Source organism: Somniosus microcephalus, chromosome 4 (genome assembly GCF_052327205.1).
Source record: "Somniosus microcephalus isolate GS21.2 chromosome 4, FLI_Smic_1.0, whole genome shotgun sequence".
NCBI classification, from domain to species: domain Eukaryota; kingdom Metazoa; phylum Chordata; class Chondrichthyes; order Squaliformes; family Somniosidae; genus Somniosus; species Somniosus microcephalus.
In genome coordinates, this window is record NC_140990.1 from 53,069,633 (window position 1) to 53,089,773 (window position 20,141).

Below are 20,141 nucleotides of genomic sequence, written 5' to 3' on the forward strand. Positions count from 1 at the left end.
GGGCTCATTTGCCAGCACTAGCGAGCGGCGATCGCGCTATTGCAGGCACCTCCCCCTTAAGAGAGGGAGGAAGGCCTGCAGTACCGCAGCCTGCCGCTCCGCAGCGGGTGGCGCTGCGGCACTTAGCGCGCCGATATTCAGTTTCAGCGCCCCAAGCGGGGGCGCCGAAACCCTTGATTTGCGGCCGGCTTCGACTTGGGGCGCTGAAACTGAATTTCCGGCGGGCGCAAGTGGCTCCGCGCGCAGCGGTAATTTCTGGGCGCAAGCGAGCTGGCCGCCCCAAAGTCAATTTCTAGCCCATAGAGTTATACAGCACAGAAAGAGGCTGTTCGGCCCATCGTGTCTACACCGGCCATCAAGCCCTGTCTATTCTAATCCCATTTTCCAGCACTTTGTCCGTAGCCTTGTATGCTATGGCGGTTCAAGTGCTCATCTAAATGCTTCTTGAATGTTGTGAGGGTTCCTGCCTCTGCCACCCTTTCAGGCAGTGAGTTCCAGATTCCAACCACCCTCTGGGTAAAAAAGTTTTTCCTCAAATCCCCTCTAAACCTCCTGCCCCTTACCTTGGAACTATGCCCCCTGGTTATTGACCCCTCTACTAAGGGGAAAAGTTCCTTTCTACCTACCCTATCTATGCCCCTCATAATTTTGTACACCTCAATCAGGTCCCCCCTCAACCTTCTCTGCTCTAAGGAAAACAACCCCAGCCTGTCCAGTCTCTCTTCATAGCTGAAGCGCTCCAGCCCAGGTAACATCCTGGTGAATCTCCTCTGCACCCTCTCCAATGCAATCACATCCTTCCTATAGTGTGGTGACCAGAACTGCACACAGTATTCCAGCTGTGGCCTAACTAGCGTTTTGTACAGCTCCATCATAACCTCCCTGCTCTTACATTCTATGCCTCAGCTAATGAAGGCAAGTATCCCATATGCCTTTTTAACCACCTTATCTACCTGTCCTGCTGCCTTCAGGGATCTATGTATTCTATCAGGTGTTCTCGTGTGCCTGCTGTCCTTGTCCTTCTAGGTAGAAGAGGTCGCGGGAAGGGAGCTGCTGCCAAAGAAGCCTTGGCAAGTTGCTGCAGTGCATCTTGTTGATGGTACACACTGCAGACACGGTGCGCCGGTGGTGGAGGGAGTGAATGTTTAAGGTGGCGGATGGGGTACCAATCAAACGGGCTGCTTTGTCCTGGATGGTGTCGAGCTTCTTGAGTGTTGTTGGAGCTGCACTCATCCAGACCAGTGAAGAGTATTCCATCACACTCCTGACTTGTGCCTTGTAGATGGTGGAAAGTCTTTGGGGAGTCAGGAGGTGAGACACTCGCCACAGAATTCCCAGCCTCTGACCTGCTCTTGTTGCCACAGTATTTATGTGTCTGCTCCAGTTAAGTTTCTGGTCAATGGTAACCCCCCAGGATGTTGATGGTGGGGGATTCGGCGATGGTAATGCCGTTGAATGTCAAGGGGAGGTGGTTAGATGCTCACTTGTTGGAGATAGTCATTGCCTGGCACTTGTGTGGTGCGAATGTTACCTGCCACTTATCAGCCCAAGCCTGAATGTTGTCCAGGTCTTGTTGCATGCGGGCGTGGACGGCTTCATTTTCTGAGGAGTTGCAAATGGAACTGAATACTGTGCAATCATCAGCAAACATCCCTACTTCTGACCTTATGATGGAGGGAAGGTCACTGATGAAGTAGTTGAAGATGGTTGGGCCGAGGACACTGCCCTGAGGAACACCTGCAGCGATATCCTGGGGCTGTGATGATTGACCTCCAACCACCACAACCATCTTCCTTTGTGCTCGGTCTGACTCCAGCCAGTGGAGAGTTTCCACCCGATTGATTAGCATTGAGGTAATAGGGAGAGTAATAAGGGAAGCGAAACAGGACATTAGAAATAAATGAGAGACAAGGAAAGAAAAATTAAAGATCAAAGTAAGAAAGAGACAAATGAAGGAGATGAGAAGAAAAGAATTTGAGGAGAAAGTGAGTGATGATAAGAAACATTGAAATTTCAAAAATGAGACAGGAGAGAAGATAAGAAAGAAAGATCTTGACTCGCTCCTTTGACAATTTCAGGACATCTCCAAGCGCTGTGCAGCAATTGCAGGACTTCTGAAGTGTGGTCATGTAGGAATGTAATGTAGCAGCCAATTAGGGAGCGATGTGGAGAGGAAAGGCAAGAAGAGAAGGAGCAGGAAAGGAAAATCTACAGACAAAATCAGGGAGGTCGTTTTTTTTCAATTTGTTCATGGGATCTGGGCGTCGCTGGTAATGCCAGCATTTATTGCCCATCCCTAGTTGCCCTTGAGAAAGTGGTGGTGAGCCGCCTTCTTGAACCGCTGCAGTCTGTGTGGTGAAGGTACTCCCACAGTGCTGTTCGGGAGGGAGTTCCAGGATTTTGACCCAGCGACGATGAAGGATCGGCCGATATACTTCCAAGTCAGGATGGTGTGTAACATGGAGGGGAACTTGGAGGTGGTGGTGTTCCCATGCGCCTGCTGCCCTTATGACTCTATGACCTCTACCACCTAGAAGGATAACGGCAAAAAAAGGAGCCCATTTGGCCCATCGAGTCTGTGCCAGCTCTCTGGAGAGCAATCCAGTCAGTTCCATTCCCCCGCTCTATCCCCGTAGCCCTGCAAGTTTATTTCCCTCAAGTGCCTATCCAGTCTCCCCTTGAAAACATTGAGTGTCTCCGCTTCCACCACTTCCGTCGGCAGCGAATTGCAGGTCCGCACCACTCGCTGCATAAAAAAGTTTTTCCTCATGTCCCCCCTGTATCTCTTGCCCAAAACCTTAAATATGTGTCCCCTAGTCCTTGTACCATCAACTAGTGGGAACAGCCTTTCCCCGTCTAGCCTATCCAAACCCGTCATAATCTTGTACACCTCTATCAAATCACCCCTCAACCTCCTTTGCTCTAATGAAAACAAATCCAGCTTCTCCAACCTGTCCTTGTAGCTAAGATCCCCCATCCCCGGAACCATTCTGGTAAATCTCCTCTGCACCCTCTCAATGGACTTCACATCCTTCCTAAAGTGTGGTGACCAGAACTGGACGCAATACTCCAGTTGTGGCCTAACCAGCACTTTATACAGTTTCAGCATAACTTCTCTACTTTTGTACTCAATACCTCTATTTATGAAGCCCAAGATCCCAAATGCTTTGTTACCCACTCTCTCAATGTGTCCTGCCACCTTCAGGGACCTATGCACATTAACTCCCAGGTCCCTCTGTCCCTGCACACTCTTTAAAACTGTGCCATTAAGTGTATATTGCCTCTCCCTGTTCCTTCTGCCAAAATGCATCACCTCACACTTCTCTGTATTAAATTCCATCTGCCACTTGTCTGCCCATTCTGCTAGCCTTTCTATGTCCTGTTGCAGTCGATTGGTATCATCCTCACTGTTTGCCACACCCCTAAGTTTGATGTCATCGGCAAATTTATAAATTCTACTCTGCATTCCAATATCCAGGTCATTTATATATATCAAAAAAAGCAGTGGCCCCAGCACTGACCCTTGGGGAACACCACTGTCTACAATCCTCCAGTTTGGAAAAAATGCCATTTACCACAACTCGCTGTTTTCTGTCCTTAAGCCAATTTCTTATCCAAGCTGCCACTGACCCACCTATTCCATGAGCCTCAATTTTGATATCCAGCCTTCTATGTGGTACCATAGGAACTTTTAAAGGCAATTGGACATGTCCTTGAAGAGGACTAGTTTGAGGGTTATGGGGATAAAGCAGGGGAGTGGGACTAAATTCAGCAGCTCTTTCAAAGGGCCGGCACAGTCACGATGGGCCCAAGCACCTTCTGTGCTGTAAGGTTCTATGAACTGTGTGAACTCGCTGGTGTCTCTTCAGGCTCTTCGAGCTTTTGAAGCTCTTCCCACAGTCAGAACATTTAAATGGTTTCTCATCAATGTGAACAAGCTGGTGTCTCAGCAGTTGGAATGGATTAACAAATCCCTTCCCACACACGGAGCAGGTGAACAGACTGTCCCCCGTGTGACTGCACCGATGAACATCCGACCGACGGGGAACTGAATCCCTTCCCGCCGTCCCCATCTTTACCCGGTTTCTCCCCGGTGTGACGGTGCACGTGTCTCACCAGGTCAGGCAATCGGCTGAATCCGAGTCCACACACGGAACACGTGCGGTTTGTCCACGCTGTGATCGCTGCTCTCTCCTTCCATGTGCAAAGGCCGATGATATTCAGGTCCTGATAAATCGAGCGACTCTGTCAGATCTTAACATCAGTACTGCACCAGCCCTGGGAGTGTTTGATGGGACAGTGTAGAGGGAGCTTTACTCTGTATCTAACCCGTGCTGTACCTGCCCTGGGAGTGTTTGATGGGACAGTGTAGGGGAGCTTTACTCTGTATCTAACCCGTGCTGTACTTGCCCTGGGAGTGTTTGATGGGGCAGTGTAGAGGGAGCTTTACTCTATCTAACCCGTGCTGTACCTGCCCTGGGAGTGTTTGATGGGACAGTGTAGAGGGAGCTTTACTCTGTATCTAACGCGTGCTGTACCTGCCCTGGGAGTGTTTGATGGGACAGTGTAGAGGGAGCTTTACTCTGTATCTAACCCGTGCTGTACCTGCCATGGAAGAATCACGCGATACTCTAGAATTGTTTTGAATAATTTTTATTGACATTCAGACCTGACACTTGTACCAGATAACAAAGTCATACAACCTTATTCCGAGGTGCACCACTCAGAGCCGAGGGTGATCAGGACCCTGTTCTGGGAGAGTTCAGGATGTTCTCGTTATGCTTGTTCCATTGTGACTCGTGGTTCTCCTGACAGTCGCCGTAATTCTGGATGTTTTGTAGCCTTAGCTTCCTGAGTCTGTTGCTGGGCAGAATACAATATAGACTTGTTTTTCCAATAGTTCAACAGCCACCTTATCTCTTCCTTTGTTACGTCGCATACTTTCGTAACTGTCACCAGATTGGATAAGCTTTGACCATGAACAGTCTAGCAGGCCGCAGTTAGTCTGCTATACAGTTCCATTCTGGGCACCGCACCTCAGGAAGGATATATTGGCATAGATTCACCAGAATTATACCAGGGCTAAAGGGGTTAAATGATGAGGACAGGTTGCACAGACTAGGCTTGTGTTCCCCATGAACCATCAGCTCCACAGGCTGAAAGATTAAACAGCAGTACAAAATTTATAAAACAGTTTCCATGTTCACATTGCCCCAGCTGCCAGCCGGGCCCTGCCCTACAGAGCAGGGTGAACATGTTGGTGTGTCAGCAGGTGGGATGACTGAGTGACTCCCTTCCCACACACAGAGCAGGTGAACGGTCTCTCCCCGGTGTGAACTCGCTGGTGTGTCAGCAGGTGGGATGACTGAGTGACTCCCTTCCCACACACAGAGCAGGTTGTTGTGGAGTATTTTGAACCTACACTCGATACAAGGTTTTTAGATCGTTATTCAAATGGTCTTTAATACACCGGTCCAGAGACAATCTCTAACTGACGCACCAGTAAGGACTTCTCCAAAATTATACAGTAAGCGTTACATATTTATATACGTTCACATGTCGTGTTAACCTTATGCATATTCTGTTACTGTTTTAATTGGCTTAAGGCCCGCATGCACAGTTGCTGTTTGGCTAATTCCCTATCTCGCATCACACAATCTTTCGCCTATATGTTATTATCACATGATCTTTATGATCGCACCTGTTATTGTATTTTGTGACCGTTAGTAAAACCACATGTCTGCATTTCTGTCTTGCTGTGCTCCGTGTGGTTTCACTTCCATAGTTTGTGGTTGGTGTTTCTGAGCTAATTTCATCTAACGTTCGAAACTTTGTGGTCAACATGTCTGATCTCTGCCGGTCGCTGTCTCAACCGTTTCTAGTGTGTAAGCTGCATTGTTAACCCCTTAATTCATGAAGGGCGCCGATGCCCCCCTTCAGTCCCCCCTTTTAGTCCTTGGCTAGCTTACCCAAGATCATCAATTACTACTACTACGGCCTTAGGCGTCCCGCCCCACTTGCAGTGGCCAGCTGCTAGGTTGGGGACACCTAGTGCATTTTAGAGCTAAATAATTCCTTCATCTTGCACATGTTTGAGCAGCTTACTCTTCCTTAACTATCGCCTTTGCCCTGGTTTTGTTTCTATGCTTCGAGCAAGCAGCACAAGTCATTGTAAGCCAACCTAATGCTAATATTAATTGTAGCGCTACCAGTACATGAGAGATGATGCGGATCCAAGGATGGATATCTACATTTAAGCCCCAGTTCCAGGCTGTTTCATACCACGGTATCTTATGGAGTTCGGTTTCGATCTCCTTGTCTAGTTCCTGTAACTCTTGCTTTAGGAGATGGTACCATTTCAAGTTCTCGTGTAGAGGGCCCCTAAACTTCTATGGATCCTCTGGGAGATGCGGAATGGGTGCTGCGAGGTGTTCCTCGTATAGCCCCAGGTCCGTTTTTATCTCGTCTGTTAGATTCCGGGTGACCATTTTTCATGCGTGAATGTACGTCATCCGTGCATGCCCGATTGTCACAGGTAAGCTGGGGGTGAAGCAGAAGTTAGGGTTAGTGATATTACATGTCAGTCCTCCATAATCATACGTCCATTGGTTTGTTGTCACGCTGTACTCGCCCTTTCCCCGGTAGGCTCTTACTTACTTCCGCAGAGTGAGACCGCACTTGCAACCTGTGTTGTCAGAGGTACGTCTCTTACCTATTCCGCAGAGTGAGACCGCACTTGCAACCTGTGTTGTCAGAGGTACGTCTCTTACCTATTCCGCAGAGTGAGACCGCACTTGCAACCTGTGTTGTCAGAGGTACGTCTCTTACCTATTCCGCAGAGTGAGACCGCACTTGCAACCTGTGTTGTCAGAGGTACGTCTCTTACTTACTCCCGCAGAGTGAGACCGTACTTGCAACCTGTGTTGTCAGAAGTACGTCTCTTACTCCCGCAGAGTGAGACCGTACTTGCAACCTGTGTTGTCAGAGGTACTTCTCTTACTCCCGCAGAGTGAGACTGTACTTATTGATGCGCTATCAATTACTCATAAAAGACTGAGAGTTAGAAGAGTAACTAAAGGCTTTTATTAACAACAGAATGGAGGTCTGCCTCGAGTGGTCGACCGGTCCAGGATACAAGGGCTGGGGAGCAGTCACCTTTATACTAGGACCTGTGGGAGGAGTCAGCCGAGGCATGTCCAGGCATGTACACAGTGGAATACAAACAGGACAAACAGGAATACAAACAGTGGTTTACCACATTCACCCCTTGTTTAAAATTGAGTCCGGCGGGGTGAAGTGTATTAAAAGTTAGTGTATTGGAGTCTCTCCGGAGGTCTTGTCTGCCGCTGTGATCGGCGTGGCGACGGCAGGGGTAGTGAAGCTTCCGGCGTCGAGTCCAGCGTAGGCTGTGGCACAGGCGTGTCGTCCTCGTAGATGTCGAGCGGGTCGCGGGGCCCAGGCCTGCCGTCTGCTGGGGCTGGATATCGGATCGTGGGGGGGGGTGGTAGTGGGTAGTGGGTTACTGCGGCCCCCGAGGGTGCAAGGTCTCTTATGGAGACTGTGTCCTCCCGCCCATCCGGGTATGCGATGTAAGCATACTGGGGGTTGGCGTGGAGGAGGTCGACCCTCTCGACCAGGGGGTCCGTTTTATGGGTCCTCACGTGTCTTCTCAGTAGGACCGGCCCTGGGGACGTCAGCCATGGCGGTAGCGATCTCCCCGATGTGGACTTCCTTGGGAAGACAAACATTTTCTCATGAGGGGTGGCGTTAGTGGCAGTGCAGAGCAGTGACCGAATAGAGTGGAGCGCATCGGGGAGCACATCCTGCCAGCGGGAGGTTGGAAGGCCCCTAGACTTTAAGGCTAGCAGGACGGCCTTCCAAACTGTCGCATTTTCTCTTTCCACCTGTCCGTTCCCCCGGGGGTTGTAACTGGTGGTCCTGCTTGTGGCAATACCCCTAGTTAGCAGGTACTGACGGAGTTCGTCGCTCATAAACGATGAGCCCCGGTCGCTATGGATATAGCTGGGGAAGCCGAACAGGGTGAAGAGGTTGTTCAGACATTTAATGACCGTGGCACTGGTCATGTCCGGGCAGGGGAAGGCGAACGGGAAACGGGAGTACTCATCAATAATGTTGAGGAAGTACACATTGCGGTCGGAGGAGGGGAGAGGCCCTTTAAAATCAACGCTCAGGCGCTCAAAGGGGCGAGTGGCTTTTATCAGGTGGGCCCTGTCTGGTCTATAAAAGTGCGGTTTGCACTCAGCGCAGACTTGGCAGTTCCTGGTCATGGTCCTGACCTCCTCAATAGAGTAAGGCAGGTTGCGGGCCTTGATGAGGTGGAAGAACCTGGTGACCCCCGGGTGGCAGAGGTCATTGCGGAGGGCCCGTAGTCTATCGATCTGCGCGCTGGCACAGGTGCCACGCGATAGCGCATCCGGGGGTTCATTTAGCTTCCCGGGCCGGTACAAGATCTCGTAGTTGTAGGTGGAAAGTTCGATTCTCCACCTCAAGATCTTGTCATTTTTGATTTTGCCCCTCTGCTTGTTGTTAAACATAAAAGCAACTGAACGCTGGTCAGTGAGCAGGGTAAATCGTTTTCCGGCCAGGTAGTGCCTCCAATGACGCACAGCCTCCACAATCGCCTGGGCCTCCTTCTCAACAGCGGAGTGTCTGGTCTCCGGGCCTTGGAGGGTTCGTGAAAAGAAGGCCACGGGTCTCCCCGCCTGATTGAGGGTAGCGGCCAGGGCAAAGTCGGACGCGTCGCTTTCCACCTGGAAGGGGATGGATTCGTCCACTGCGTGCATGGTGGCTTTGGCAATGTCCTCCTTGATACGGTGGAAGGCTAAGCGGGCCTCTGCCGTCAAGGGAAAAGAGGTGGACTTGATCAGCGGACGGGCCTTGTCCGCATAGTAGGGGACCCACTGGGCATAATAGGAGAAAAACCCTAGGCACCTCTTCAGGGCCTTGAGGCAGTGGGGCAGTGGAAGTTCCATAAGGGGACGCATCCGGTCGGGGTCGGGGCCGATGACTCCGTGTTCCACAACACAGCCAAGGATGGCGAGGCGGTTTGTGCGGAATATGCACTTCTCCTTGTTATATGTCAGGTTTAGGAGTTGGGCGGTGCGGAGGAATTTTTCGAGGTTTGCGTCATGGTCCTGCAAGTCACGGCCGCAGATGGTCACATTGTCCAGATATGGGAAAGTGGCCTGCAACGCATTTTGATCTACCATCCGGTCCATCTCCCTTTGGAAGACGGAGACCCCGTTGGTGACGCCAAAGGGAACCCTAAGGAAGTGATAGAGGCGGCCGTTTGCCTCAAAGGCAGTGTACTGGCGGTCCTCAGGGCGGATGGGGAGCTGGTGGTACGCTGATTTCAGGTCAATGGTCGAGAAGACGCGGTACTGCGCGATCTGGTTGACCATATCATCTATACGGGGGAGTGGGTAGGCGTCCAGCAGGGTGTAGCGATTTATTGTCTGGCTGTAGTCGATGACCAGGCGCTGCTTCTCGCCGGTCTTAACGACCACAACCTGGGCTCGCCAGGGGCTGGTGCTGCCCTCAATAATCCCTTCTTTCAGGAGCCGCTCCACTTCGGTTTTAATGAAAACCCTGTCCCCGGCACTGTATCGCCTGCTCTTTGTGGCGATGGGCTTACAGTCGGGGGTGAGGTTAGCAAACAGTGGTGGGGGGGTGACTCTGAGTGTGGAGAGGTTGCACCTGGTGCGCGGCGGGCAATTTGGAAGCTGCTGGCTGCGGACTGTGAGTGGGGGTAGGGGTCCACCGTACGCCATCGTAACACTTTTAAGGTGGCACTGAAAATCTAACCCCAGCAGGACGGCAGCGCAGAGGTCAGGCAGGACCAGAAGTTTAAAATGATCGTACACGGTCCCGTCTACTACGAGTGTCACCACGCAGTAGCCGCCGATGTCCGCCGACTGGGACTCGGAGGCCATAGAAATCCGCTGTTGCGCAGGCAGGACTGGGAGAGAGCAACGACGCACCGTGTCGGGGTGGATGAAGCTCTCCGTGCTCCCAGAGTCAAAAAGGCAGATTGTATCGTGACCATTTACCTTAATGTCCATTGTGGAACTCGCCAGTTGGTGCGGTCTCGCTTGGTCCAGTGTAACGGATGCCAGCGTAGGGGTCGGTGTGTCGCTGCGGGTATCAGATGAGGCGGTGTCGGGGGCCTGCTGCGTCCCGGCTGTCATCCAAGATGGCGGCGTCCATGATCCCCATGTGGCTGGAGGCGTCCAAAATGGCTGCTGTACCGGTGATTCGCACATGGCCGGGGAGGTCCAAGATGGCGGCCCGCATGGCCCACACGCGGCGCTGCTGGGGTTCGGGGTGGCTTTGGCCCTGCAGACGCTAGCGTAGTGTCCCTTCTTCCCGCAGCCCGAGCAGATCGCGTTTTTCGCCGGGCAGCGCGCTCTGGGGTGTTTTGCCTGGCCACAGAAGTAGCATTTCTGGCCTTGGGGCACTGCTGTCTGGCCTTGGGACACTGCTGCGGTAGTTGGGCCGTTGTTGGGGTGTGGCTGGGGTGGCACGGCGCTATGAGGCGGTCCTACCGTGTCCCAGGCTGTCATTCCCCGCGGCGTCCACGGTGCAGAGGAGTAGGCATCCATGCCCTGGTAGGCTGCATCCAACGATAGTGCGAGTTCAGAGGCCTTGTTGAGGTCGAGGTTACTCTGCTCCAACAGTCGCTGTCGGGTGTAATTGGATCTGTGGCCCGCTACAAAAGCATCCCGGATAAGTTCCTCTGTGTACACGGCGGCCTTTACATCCTTACAACCACAGGCCCGGCCAAGCACAGACAGTGCCTGAAGGTATTCCACGGTCGATTCCCCAGGTTGTTGTTTACGACTCCCCAGAAGGTGCCTGGCGTACACTTCGTTCACTGGGCGCGTGTACTGGTCCTTGAGGAGCTTGATAGCATCCGCGTACGAGGTCGCGTCTTGGATGACCGAGTACACTCGGTGGTTCACTTTGGAGGTCAGGACATCCAGCTTGTCCTCGTCCGATTTGATTGCTTCGGAGGCGGTCAGGAATTTTTCGAAACACTTAAGCCAGTGAGTAAACTTGGTGGATGAGTCCGCCTCCCGATGATCTAAGTCCAGGCATGCTGGTGTGAGGATCTTCTCCATTATAAAAATGTTGTTAATAAAATTGATGCGCTATCAATTACTCATAAAAGACAGAGTTAGAAGAGTAACTAAAGGCTTTTATTAACAACAGAATGGAGGTCTGCCTCGAGTGGTCGACCGGTCCAGGATACAAGGGCTGGGGAGCAGTCACCTTTATACTAGGACCTGTGGGAGGGGTCAGCCGAGGCATGTCCAGGCATGTACACAGTGGAATACAAACAGGACAAACAGGAATACAAACAGTGGTTTACCACACTTGCAACCTGTGTTGTCAGAGGTACGTCTCTTACTTACTCCCACAGAGTGAGACCGTACTTGCAACCTGTGTTGTCAGAGGTACGTCTCCTACTTACTCCCACAGAGTGAGACCGTACTTGCAACCTGTGTTGTCAGAGGTACGTCTCCTACTTACTCCCACAGAGTGAGACCGTACTTGCAACCTGTGTTGTCAGAGGTACTTCTCTTACTCCCACAGAGTGAGACCGTACTTGCAACCTGTGTTGTCAGAGGTACTTCTCTTACTCCCACAGAGTGAGACTGTATTTGCAACCTGTGTTGTCAGAGGTACGTCTCTTATTTACTCCCGCAGAGTGAGACCGTACTTGCAACCTGTGTTGTCAGAGGTACGTCCCTTACTTACTCCCGCAGAGTGAGACCGTACTTGCAACTTGTGTTGTCAGAGGTACTTCTCTTACTCCCACAGAGTGAGACTGTACTTGCAACCTGTGTTGTCAGAGGTACGTCTCTTATTTACTCCCACAGAGTGAGACCGTACTTGCAACCTGTGTTGTCAGAGGTACTTCTCTTACTCCCACAGAGTGAGACTGTATTTGCAACCTGTGTTGTCAGAGGTACGTCTCTTATTTACTCCCACAGAGTGAGACCGTACTTGCAACCTGTGTTGTCAGAGGTACTTCTCTTACTCCCACAGAGTGAGACCGTACTTGCAACCTGTGTTGTCAGAGGTACTTCTCTTACTCCCACAGAGTGAGACTGTATTTGCAACCTGTGTTGTCAGAGGTACGTCTCTTACTTACTCCCGCAGAGTGAGACCGTACTTGCAACCTGTGTTGTCAGAGGTACGTCCCTTACTTACTCCCACAGAGTGAGACTGTACTTGCAACCTGTGTTGTCAGAGGTACGTCCCTTACTTACTCCCGCAGAGTGAGACCGTACTTGCAACCTGTGTTGTCAGAGGTACGTCTCCTACTTACTCCCGCAGAGTGAGACTGTACTTGCAACTTGTGTTGTCAGAGGTACGTCTCTTACTTACTCCCGCAGAGTGAGACTGTACTTGCAACCTGTGTTGTCAGAGGTACGTCTCTTACTTACTCCCGCAGAGTGAGACTGTACTTGCAACCTGTGTTGTCAGAGGTACGTCTCCTACTTACTCCCGCAGAGTGAGACTGTACTTGCAACCTGTGTTGTCAGAGGTACGTCTCCTACTTACTCCCGCAGAGTGAGACTGTATTTGCAACCTGTGTTGTCAGAGGTACGTCTCCTACTTACTCCCGCAGAGTGAGACTGTACTTGCAACCTGTGTTGTCAGAGGTATGCTTAAACTTTCTGCACTACTTGCAACTTATACCACTCCTATTCTTCCTCGCGTTTCGCCCGAACCCCGAGACCATTTGACCTACCGATCAAACCTTCAGATTTCTTTGATTCCGAGGGGGCGGTGGACACGGAGCGGTGTTGCCTTGCCCTAACTGAACGTGGTAATTTAAAAGTACTCGCGTTTCTGGCTTGGTTTCACTCGCTCGTGTCTCCTGTCCGTATGGAATCCTATTTGTGATGCCAATTGCTGTGGAGTATTTTAAACCTACACTCAACACAAGGTTTTTAGATCGTTAGCAAATGGTCTTTATTGCACCGGTGGGGAGATAATCTTTAACTGTCGCACCAGCAGACTTCTCCAAAATTATACAGTAAGCGTTACATATTTATACGTTCACATGTCGTGTTAACCTCGTGCCTATTCCGTTACACTGTTTTAATTGGGTTAAGGCCCGCGTGCACAGTTGCTGTTTGGCTAATTCCCTATCTCGCGTCACACAATCTTTCACCTATATGTTATTATCACATGATCTTTATGATCTCACCTGTTATTGTATTTTGTGACCGTTAGTAAAACCACATGACTGCATTTCGGTCTTGCTGTGCCCCGTGTGGTTTCACTTCCATAGTTTGTGGTTGGTGTTTCTGAGCTAATTTCATCTAACGTTCAACATGCCTGATCTGAGCCAGTCGCTGTCTCAACCGTTTCTAGTGTGCAAGCTGCATTGTTAACCCCTTAATTCCTGAAGGGCGCCGATGCCCCACTTCGCCTCCTTAAACAAGGAGACCAAAACTGTACATAGTTCTCTAGGTGTGGTCTCACCAACGCCCTGGACAGTTGTTCCTGTAGCAGGACTTCCCTACTTTTATACTCCATCCCCCTTGCAATAAAGGCCAACATTCCATTTGCTTTACTAATTACTTGCTGTACCTGCAGGCTAACTTTTTCTGTTTCATGTACGAGGACCCCCAGATCCCTCTACTGCAGTATTCTGTAGTCTCTCTCCATTTAAATAGTCATAGAGTCATAGAGTTATACAGCACAGAAAGGGGCCCTTCGGCCCATCGCATCTGCGCCGGCCATCAGGCCCTGTCTAATCTAATCTCATTTTCCAGCATTTGGTCCGTAGCCTTGCATGCTATGGCATTTCAAGTGCTCATCCAAATGCTTCTTGAATGTTGTGAGGGTTCCTGCCTCTACCACCCTTTCAGGCAGCGAGTTCCAGATTCCAACCACCCTCTGGGTGAAAAAGTTCTTCCTCAAATCCCCTCTAAACCTCCTGCCCCTTACCTTGAATCTATGCCCCCTTGTTATTGACCCCTCTACTAAGGGAAAAAGTTCCTTTCTATCTACCCTATCTATGCCCCTCTTAATTTTGTACTCCGCCTTCTCTGCTCCAAGGAAAACAACCCCAGCCTGTCCAGTCGTTCTTAATAGCTGAAATGCTCCAGCCCAGGTAACATCCTGGTGAATCTCCTCTGCACCCTCTCCAAAGCAACCACATCCTTCCTATAGCGTGGCGACCAGAACTGCACACAGTATTCCAGCTGTGGCCTAACCAGCGTTTTGTACAGCTCCATCATAACCTCCCTGCTCTTGCCTTCATTAGCCGAGGCATAGAATATAAGTATCCCATATGCCTTTTTAACCACCTTATCCACCTGTTCTGCTGCCTTCAGGGATCTATGTACATGCACACTAAGGTCCCTCTGACCCTCTGTCTTTCCTAGGGTCTTACCATTCATTGTGTATTCCCTTGCCTTGTTAGTCCCTCCAAAATGCATCACCTCACACTTTTCAGGGTTAAATTCCATTTGCCACTGTTCCGCCCATCTGACCAACCCATCTATATCGTCCTGCAGACTGAGGCTACCCTCCTCGCTATTTACCACCCCACCAATTTTCGTGTCATCTGCGAACTTACTGATCATATCTTTTACATTCACATCCAAATCATTAATGTAGACCACAAACAGCAAGGGACCCAGCACCGATCCCTGCGGTACCCCACTGGACACAGGCTTCCAGTCACAAAAACAACCTTCGACCATCACCCCCTGCCTTCTGCCACTAAGCCAGTTTTGGATCCAATGTGCCAAGGCACCCTGGATCCCATGGGCTCTTACCTTCTTGACCAGTCTCCTATGCGGGACTTTATCGAAAGCCTTACTGAAATCCATGTAGACTACATCAACTGCACTACCCTCATCCACACACCTAGTCACCCCCTCGAAAAATTGAATCAAATTAGTCAGACATGATCTTCCGTTGACAAAGCCATGCTGACTATCCCTGATTAACCCTTGCCTCTCCAAGTGGAGACTAATTCAGTCCCTCAGAATTTTTTCCAATAATTTCCCTACCACTGATGTTAGGCTCACTGGCCTGTAATTCCCTGGTTTATCCCTACTACCCCTCTTGAATAATGGTACTACGTTAGCTGTTCTCCAGTCCTCTGGCACATCCCCTGTGGCCAGAGAGGTTGTGAAAATTTGTGTCAGAGCCCCTGCAATCTCCTCCCTTGCCTCACACAACAGCCTGGGATACATCTCGTCCGGGCCTGGGGATTTATCCACTTTTAAGCCAGCTAAACCGCCAGTACCTCTTCCCTCTCGATGCGAATAATAATATTTTGCTTTTCTATTTTTCCTACCAAACTGGATAACCTCACATTTTCCCACATTATGCTCTATCAGCCAAATTTTTGCCCACTCACTTAACCTCTCTATACCCCTTTGCACTTTGTGTCCTCCTCACAACTTGCTTTCCCACCTATATTTGTATCAGCAGCAAATTTGGCTACATTACACTCGGTCCCTTCATCCAAGTCATTAATATAGATTGTAAATAGTTGAGGACCCGGCACTGATCCCTGTGGTGCCCCACTAGTTACTGTTTGCCAACCTGAAAATGACCCATTTATCCTGACTCTCTGTTTTCTGTTAGTTAGCCAAATCTCTATCCATGCTAATATATTGCCCCCAACACCAGGAGCTCTTATCTTGTGAAGTAACCTTTTACGTGGCACCTTATCGAATGCCTTTTGGAAATACAAATGCACTACATCTACTGGTTCCCCTTTATCCTCCCTGCTCGTTACATCCTCAAAAAACTCCAATAAATTTGTCAAACACGATTTCCCTTTCATAAAACCATGCTGAGTCATAGAGTTATACAGAACGGAAAGAGGCCATTCGGCCCATCGCGTCCGCGCCGGCCATCAAGCCCTGTCTAATCTAATCCCATTTTCCAGCATTTTGTCCGTAGCCTTGTATGCTATGGCATTTCAAGTGCTCATCCAAATGCTTCTTGAATGTTGTGAGGGTTCCTGCCTCTACCACCCTTTCAGGCATTGAGTTCCAGATTCCAACCACCCTCTGGGTGAAAAAGTTCTTCCTCAAATCCCCTCTAAACCTCCTGCCCCTTACCTTGAATCTATGCCCCCTTGTTATTGACCCCTCTACTAAGGGAAAAAGTTCCTTTCTATCTACCCTATCTATGCCCCTCATAATTTTGTACACCTCAATCAGGTCCCCCCTCAGCCTTCTCTGCTCCAAGGAAAACAACCCCAGCCTGTCCAGTCGTTCTTCATAGCTGAAGCGCTCCAGCCCAGGTAACATCCTGGTGAATCTCCTCTGCACCCTCTCCAAAGCAATCACATCCTTCCTATAGTGTGGCGACCAGAACGGCACACAGTATTCCAGCTGTGGCCTAACCAGCATTTTGTACAGCTCCATCATAACCTCCCTGCTCTTATATTCTATGCCTCAGCTAATGAAGGCAAGTATCCGATATGCCTTTTTAACCACCTTATCCACCTGTTCTGCTGCCTTCAGGGATCTATGTACATGCACACCAAGGTCCCTCTGATCCTCTGTCTTTCCTAGGGTCTTACCATTCATTGTGTATTCCCTTGCCTTGTTAGTCCCTCCAAAATGCATCACCTCACACTTTTCAGGGTTAAATTCCATTTGCCACTGTTCCGCCCATCTGACCAACCCATCTATATCGTCCGGCAGACTGAGGCTACCCTCCTCGCTATTTACCACCCCACCAATTTTCGTATCATCTGCGAACTTACTGATCATATCTTTTACATTCACATCCAAATCATTAATGTAGACAACAAACAGCAAGGGACCCAGCACCGATCCCTGCGGTACCCCACTGGACACAGGCTTCCAGTCACAAAAACAACCTTCGACCATCATCCTCTGCCTTCTGCCACTAAGCCAGTTTTGTATCCAATGTGCCAAGGCACCCTGGATCCCATGGGCTCTTACCTTCCTGACCAGTCTCCTATGTGGGACTTTATCGGAAGCCTTACTGAAATCCATGTATACCACAACCACTGCACTACCCTCATCCACACACCTAGTCACCCCCTCGAAAAATTGAATCAAATTAGTCAGACATGATCTTCCGTTGACAAAGCCATGCTGACTATCCCTGATTAATCCTTGCCTCTCCAAGTGGAGACTAATTCAGTCCCTCAGAATTTTTTCCAATAATTTCCCTACCACTGATGTTAGGCTCACTGGCCTGTAATTCCCTGGTTTATCCCTACTACCCTTCTTGAATAATGGTACTACGTTAGCTGTTCTCCAGTCCTCTGGCACATCCCCTGTGGCCAGAGAGGTTCTGAAAATTTGTGTCAGAGCCCCTGCAATCTCTTCCTTTGCCTCACACAGCAGCCTGGGATACATCTCATCCGGGCCTGGGGATTTATCCACTTTTAAGCCAGCTAAACCGCCAGTACCTCCTCCCTCTCGATGCTAATATGTTCAAGTATATCACAGTCCCCCTGCCCGATTTCTATGTCTACATCGTCCTTCTCCATAGTGAACACAGATGCAAAAAATTCATTTAAAACCCCTCCTACATCTGGCTCCACACACAGATTGCCACTTTGGTCCCTAATGTGCCCTACTCTTTCCCTAGTTATCCTCTTGCCCTTAATATACTTATAAAACACCTTAGGATTTTCCTTTATTTTGCTCGCCAGTGTTATTTCATGGCCCCTCCTCGCTCTCCTAATTTCTTTTTGAAGTATCCCCCTGCACTTTTTATACTCCTCTAGGGCTTCCTCTGTCTTTAGTCCTTTGTATCTGCCAAAAGCCCTCCTTTTTTCCCTAATCCATTCTCGTATATCCCTTGACATCCAAGGTTCCCTGGGCTTGTTGGTCCCACCCTTGACCTTTACGGGAACATGTTGCCATTGTACTCTCTCAATTTCCTTTCTGAAAGACTCCCATTGCTCCAATGTGGATTTTCCTACAAGTAGCTGATCCCAGTTCACATTGGCCAGATCCTGCCTTATCACATTAAAATCGGACTTCCCCCAATTTAGAACCTTTATTTCCGGTCCATCTCTGTCCTTTTCCATGACTACCTTAAATCTCACCGAATTATGGTCACTGCCACCAAAGTGCTCATCTACTAACACTTCTACCACTTGCCCGGCCACATTCCCTAGAATTAGGTCCAGTACCGCCCCCTTTCTTGTAGGACTTTCTACATGCTGGCTCAAAAAGCTCTCCTGGATGCACTTTAAGAATTCCGCACCCTCTAAGCCTTTCACACTCTGACTATCCCAGTTAATATTGGGGAAGTTGAAATCCCCCACTATTATTACCCTATTATTTGCACATTTCTCTGAGATTTGCCTACATATCTGTTCCTCAATCTCCCCCTGACTGTTTGGGGGCCTATAGTACACTCCCAGCAAAGTGCTTGACCCCTTTTTGTTTTTAAGTTCTACCCATATGGCCTCATTAGAGGAACCTGCTAATATATCATCCCTCCTTATAGCAGTAATTGACTCCTTAATTAATATTGCGACATCCCCTCCTCTTTTACCGCCCCCTCTGTCTCGCCTGAAGATTCTACACCCCGGAATATTGAGCTGCCAGTCTTGCCCCTCCCTCAACCATGTCTCCGTGATAGCAACAATATCATACTCCCATGTGTTCATCAACACCTTCAGTTCATCCACCTTATTCGCAAGACTCCTTGCATTAAAATAAATGCCATCCAGCCTTGCACTACTCCCGTGTGCCGTTACATATTTGCTCTGCCTTCCAAGTTGACTTGTCTTTTCCCCTATTATAGCTCCACACTGTATCCCATCCCCCTGCCAAGTTCGTTTAAAACCCCCACAACAGTGCTAGCAAACCTCTCCGCAAGGATATTTGTCCTGTTCTGGTTCAGGTGCAACCCGTCCGGCTTGTACAAGTCCCAGCTTCCCCAGAAGTAGACCCAGTGATCCAGGAAACTAAAGCCCTCCCTCCTGCACCAACTCTTTAGCCACGCATTCATCTGCTCTATCCTCCTATTCCTATACTCACTAGCACGTGGCACCGGGAGTAATCCAGAGATTACAACCTTTGAGGTCCTGCTCTTTAATCTGCTACCTAGCTCCCTAAATTCTTGCTGCAGGACCTCATCCCTCTTCCTACCCATGTCATTGGTCCCAATGTGAACCACGACCTCTGACTGTTCACCCTCCCCTTTCAGAATGCCCTGCAGCCGTTCAGTGACATCCTTGACCCTGGCACCAGGGAGGCAACAAACCATCCTGGAGTCACGTCTACGGCCACAGAAATACCTATCTGTTCCCCTTACGATAGAATCCCCTACCACTATTGCTCTCCCACTCTTTTTCCTCCCTTCCTGAGCAGCAGAAGCACCCCTGGTGCCAGGAAGTTGGCTGCTGCTGCCTTCCCCTGGTAAGTCATCCCCCTCAACAGTATCCAAATCGGTATACCTGCTTGAGAGGGGGATGGCCACAGGGGTCCCCTGCACTACCTGCCTGCTTCTATTGCTCCGCCTGATGGTCACCCATTTCCCTTCTGCCCGTGCAGCCCAAACCTGCGGTGTGACCAACTCACTAAACGTGCTATCCACGACCCTCTCAGCATCGCGAATGTTCCAAAACTCATCCATCCGCAGCTCCAGCGCCTCAATACGGTCCGCTAATAGCTGCAGCTGGATACATTTCCAGCACACATGGTCATCAGGCACACTGGCAGCGTCCCTGAATTCCCACATAGCGCAGGTGGAGCATAACACGGGGCTGGGCTGTCCTGACATGACTTACCCTTTAATTAATTTAAATTAATTCAATACCACCAATTAAAGATATACTCTAGGGCGCTTATTTACCAACTGTCCCCACTACACCACAGAGACCCTAGAAAATATAAACCGCAGAATTTAAGCTTGTAAAAAAAGAGAAAGAGAGAAATACTCACCAACCAATCACTTACCTGCTTTCTGGTGACGTCACACTTCAATTACTTTTCACTTCTCTCTCCCGCTCTCGGAGCTCTGAGATTGGTAAACCGACCTGGTCCTCGGGCTCTGCTTTATACTCGCTCCACCTCCCGCTCCGCTCAGGTCCGACGTCGCTCTGGGCCTACCTGGTCCTCGGGCTCTGCTTT

At 49.9% G+C, this 20,141-nt stretch overlaps 1 protein-coding gene across 1 annotated transcript in view; it reads left to right on the forward strand.

Annotated features, from left to right (window-relative positions):
- The window catches only part of LOC147118883 (uncharacterized), an 82,333-nt gene that overhangs the window by 14,289 nt on the left and 47,903 nt on the right, over positions 1 to 20,141 (forward strand). The gene's annotated exons all lie outside the window — the stretch shown is intronic.